The following is a 5664-nucleotide window of genomic DNA, read 5'->3' as shown; positions in this document are numbered from 1 at the left end:
CCAGTCTCAAGAAATACAAAGGACCCCAAATAGAATCAACCCAAGAACTTCTCCAAGACACATTATAGCCAGACTGACCAAAACCATAGACAAAGAAAAGATACTAATATTGGCAAGAGAGAAACAGCAAGCTACCTACAAAGGATATCCCATCAGACTAACAGCAGATCTCTCATCGGAAACAATGCGAGCAAGGAAAGAATGGGAAAATATATTCAAAGTGTTAAGGAAAAAACTATTTCAACCAAGAATACTGTACCCAGCAAGATTATCCTTCATATGGGAAGAAAAGACAAGAACGTTCTCAGATAAACAAAACCTGAAAGAATTTACCAGCACCAGACCAGATCTCCAAGAAGTTCTCAAGGGAGTGCTATGTCAGGAAAATTAAATGTAGTCACACAGAAATAAGAGTTCAAAAACTAAGAAAATGGCCAACTTCATCATAGGGACAAGTCTGGAGTTGAATATTATATCCCAGAATTCAATTGGGAAGATCGAACCAGAACAATAGATAGATTAAGTACTTGAGACTGAACTCGAGAAATAGCATTCTGTGACTTTTGACTAAAATATTGCTGCTTTTCTTCTGGGCTTTGTTGTCCAGTTTTAAAAGATTTTGTCCTGTCTTGAGCTGTCAATAGGTTCATGTACCTACTATCTGAACAGAATACTAACCTGTTTCCAGGCTTTAAGTTTGAAGCAAACTTCCTTACCAATTCAAAACTTTTCTTGAAATTACCAGCTGAACCTGCTATTGAAAGTAGTTAGATTTTTTAAGAAATTATGTGATCAATAAAATGTGAGGGGAAAAGGAATGGAAGATAACTGTAGACGCCAGAGATATTATGAGAAGAGGGTGGAAAAGGGCAGAGGGTCAGACATAGGGGTAAATGTAAATAAATAAATATTAAATAAAAGGAGTGCTCATACAAATTAATTTAAATACTCTAGTTCATGTGACTTAAAATCATTGACAAATAAGCCAGTTTCAATAATAAGTGAAGATCTTCATGATTTCTGACTAATATTTTGTACAAAATTTTATTGATCAGGCAACATCGTGTTTAATTTATTATAATCCATTCAATGAAACAACTAATATTTATGTTACATGTTACATAGTAAATATATGACCAACAGGGAAAATGGATTAGCGAGGAAACCAACATTTTGTTTCTCACAGGTAATCAAAACATAATAGCTTAAAAAAAGCGGGGGGGGGGGCGGGGAAGTTAGGTGCTGTTTAATAAGACTGATTTTCTTAAATTTCAATTTTTAATTTTTCTGTGGTTCAGTTACAGGACTTCTGGCTAAAAATAATAAAAGTTACATCTCATAATAATTATAAATATATGTAATTCATATATTGAAAAAAAAAAGAATATCTGACTAGTCAGTCATCTTACTAGTACTTCTATGGGGAAAGGGAATGCTATGGGCCTAACAGCTATCTCTAGAAAAACATAGATCAGATGCATATCAATTTTTAGCTGGGGGGCACAATTAAGTGATTCATCTTTATGACAGAAATTGAAGTTTTAACTAAGGGGTAAGGTCAAATGATTTATCTTCAAGACAGGAGTTTCCGTTCTTAGCTAGGACAGAATATCCCTCATTGTTTCAAGCTCCAGAATGACCATTTCTCTTCTTGGTATTCCTGTGAGAAATCTCAAACAAAGAGTTTTAGACTGAGAGAAAAACAAATTTTGATTTATTAAGATGGTCAGTTTGGCTAAAATGGGGCCCTGTTACACTTTCTACCTAACTCCCAGCTCTGGAAATCTTACCAAGTATTAAGATTCACAATGATGGATGGGAACAAGGAGAGATGTAACTTGATCCCCCATGTCAGTCACTCATGGAGAGAAACTCATTTCCATGACATCATTGGGCCCCACAGATCACTAAACCATTTTCCTAGGTTGCAGTATTATAATTTCATAACTTTACATCTCTCCATATGTTTCTCTTAACTGAGCATGATACTTGCTGATTTGTAATGGATATTTGAGAATTGGTGGAACTAAATTAACTCATTCCTGAGATCTCTGGGTCACCAATGAGACCTGAAACTAAAGTGGATGTGTGTGTTAACTCCATGACCTGTGTCAGGATTCTTAGAGAGCCTAACATGTCAGCTAAGTACCTTTAAAGAGTAGAGTAAGAGTCACTACTCTTATTCTGCCCATTGTGGTTCATAGGTAGAAAGTATACATAACAACTTTTCTTATTCTATTGTTTTTTTTTTTTTATTTTTGTAATGAGTCACAGAGAACTTCCACAAGTTAATTACATTGGCCTGTGGATGCAGGCCCTAACAGCTGGGACTTGTGCTCATCCACCCCTTGCCCACTTGCCTTTAGACTCTCAAAACTTCTGTGTTTTAAATAGAGCACAGCACATGCACCCACAATCTTTTTTTAATTTCATCTTTCATTTATTTCTTCTGATTACTATAACCAGCAGTACTATGCAAAAATATTCTAGAAACAGAGGCTGTGCTTAGGTCTTAGGGGGAAAGGGCTTCCAGGAAGTGAAAAGAAAGCCAGATTTGGCCTCACATGAATCTAAGACCATGATTTCTCTTTGTTTTTATTTGCAATTTCTCTTTTTGGTACAAGGGGATTTCAAAAGTTTGTATAAAAATGAAACTAAAGTATGAGTTTATTTTGGTGCAAAAAATTTTGAACTCCATTTGTATTTTTTTCATAATATGCATTTTCTACTAACTTTTTTTGGAGGTTGTCACTTTTTATCAATTTTTAAATTATTATTTATACATTAAATTGCTATACATAATTTAGATTGTGAAGCATGATATACATCTCAGTCCAGCCCAGTTAAGACTATATTATACACATCTTCATCAACAGATAAAAAACCTTATCTGTGTCCTACAAGTGTCTTACCTCTTCATTTTTCCCCAAAATTTCCTTTCCTACACTCTTCTCCTCCCACACTCTCTTTCCACTTTATCTCTAGTGTCCATTACATTTTTTTAATGCTTTTATGTCCTCCAGTCTTTCAGTCTCTAGCAGAGTGTGGACAGTCGGTATATGTTAAGTGGAGACATACAATGTCTTTCTTTCATAGCCTGACTTGCTTCACTTAGCAACCAATCCTCCATATTCGTCCATTTTCTATCAAATTTCAGGGCCTTGTTTTTTTGTTTGTTTGTTTTGTTTTGTTTTGTTTTTGTTTGCTTTTTTGTGTTTTTTTTTTAATGGCTGAATAGTATTCCATATATATGTGCCATAATTTTTCAATCTTTTATTTGCTCCTGATGTGAAGCTCATTAGCTCAGTTGGAGGTTCACCACTTTTTAGAAACAGGGAGGAATTTTGGTCACCCAGGACCTGTGACAAGGGTCACAGCAGGGTACTGCTGAGCCACAGGGAGGCAGACCAGAAAAGAGATAGCCAATTTTCTACTCTTGCACACCTTTGAACACTCAAAGTTACCTTGAATACTTTAAGAAGGAACATATAAACCACCAGATGACTAGGACCAATTGTAAAGGCACCAAAAAACATGAGCAAACAAGCAATCCCACATCACCCACAGACATGTCAGATAAGCAATTAAGAATATTTGTAGTGACCAAATTAACTGAGATCCAAGAGAAAAGAGACAATCAACTCCAGGAGATGAGGAAGTCCTTTCATGATTTGAAAGAAGAAATAGACACCTTAAAAAAGAATCAGATGGAACTATTAGGGTTGAAGAATGTGATACAGGAAATTAAAAACCACCCTCAAAAGTATTAAAAGTAGGAACCAGCAGTTGTCTGGCGAGCGCACGCGCCCTACAGTGAAAATGTCTCCAAAAAAAAAAAAAGTATTAAAAGTAGATTAGATCTCACAGAAGATCAAATCTTGAATGTAGAAGACAAAAACTCTGACCTAGAAAAAAAGTATCAAGAAAATTGAGAAAACAACCAAGAAAAAAAAAAAAAGAGGATAATATACGAGGAATACTGGATACCATCAAGTGCCCCAACATTCAGATAATTGGTATCCCAGAAGAGGAAGAAAATAATAAGGACATTGATAATTTATTTCATAAAATCCTGCAAAAAAACTTTCCAACCTAGAGAGGCATTTCAGACCCAAGAACTACATAGGACCCCAAATATAATCAACCTAAGAAGATCCCCTCCAAGGCACATCATAGCCAGATTGGCAAAAACAGCAGACAAAGACAAAATACTAAAATTGGCAAGAGGGAAATCCAAGTTACCTACAAAGGATATTCCATCAAGCTAACATTGGACCTCTCATCGGAAACAATGCAGGCAAGAAAAGAATGAGGAAATATAGTCAAAGTATTGAATAAAAACACTTTCAACCAAGAATACTATACCTGGCAAGATTATCTTTCATATGGGGAAAAAAAGATCAAAAACATCATCAGATAATCAAAACCGGAAAGAATTTACTAACTTCAGACCAGCTCTGCAAGAGGTTCTGAAGAGAGTGCTGTACCAGGAAAACTAAAAATTCAATCAGGTGGATATAAGAGAACAACAACAACAAAAAAAAAAATCAAGAAACTGGCTCACTTAATGATAGGAATGGGTCTGGAAATATTGATAATAACATTGAATGTTAATAGATTAAATTCTCCAATTAAGAGACACAGACTGGCCGAGTGAATAAAAAAACAAACCCTCTAACTGTTGCCTACAAAAAATGCACCTTTCGGATAAAAACATACATAGACTAAAAGTGAAGGACTAGAAAAAGATATTTCATGCAAATAGAAATCACAAAAGGGCTGGAGTTATGATATTGATTTCAGACAAAATAGGCTTCAAGACAAAGATTGTAAGAAGAGACAAAGAAGGGCATTATATAATAGTAAATGGGTTCATTCAGCAAGAAGACATAATGCTTATTAATATCGATGCACCCAACACAGGAGCACCTTAATATGTGAAGGAAATACTGCCGGAGCTAAAAGGAGAATAGGGAGCAACACTGTAATTGCTGGAGATCTCAACACCCCATTTTCTCCTTCAGACAGATCTTTTAGACAAAAATAAGTAGAGAGATACAGGACATAAATGATACTATAAATCGAATGGGCTTGATAAATATCTATAGAACTTTCCACCTTAAGACCACAAAATACACATTTCTCTCACCCTGGCATGGAACCTTTTCAAAGATTGACCATATGATAGGACACAAATCACACCTTTACAGATTCAAAGGCATAGAAACTATATATGGCATTTTCTCTGACCGTGATGAAATTAAACTTAAGATTAATTTCAAGAAATGCCCTCGAAAATACACAAATACAAGGACGCTGGACAGCCAACTTCTGAATGAGTTCTTAATTACTTAAGAAATTAAGTCTTAAATTTAAAAAATGTATGGAAACAAATGATAATGAGTACACAAGTTTCCGCAACCTATAAGACATGGCAAAAGCAGTCATAAGAGGAAAATTCATAGCAATTAGTGCACATTAAAAAAAAAAGATGCAAAAGTGGCAAATAGATAACCTAACATCATGCTCCAGGGAATTGGAAAAACAACCACAAATAAAACAAAAAAAAAAAATGCCAGGCTAAAAGAAATTTTAAAAAGATTTGAGCAGAAATAAATGAAATATAAAATAAACAAACCATACCGAAAATAAATGAAAGCAAAA

This window comes from Tupaia chinensis, unplaced genomic scaffold (genome assembly GCF_000334495.1).
Source record: "Tupaia chinensis unplaced genomic scaffold, TupChi_1.0 Scaffold000387_1, whole genome shotgun sequence".
Classification (NCBI taxonomy): Eukaryota; Metazoa; Chordata; class Mammalia; order Scandentia; family Tupaiidae; genus Tupaia; species Tupaia belangeri.
Note: the sequence above shows the minus strand (reverse complement) of the source record.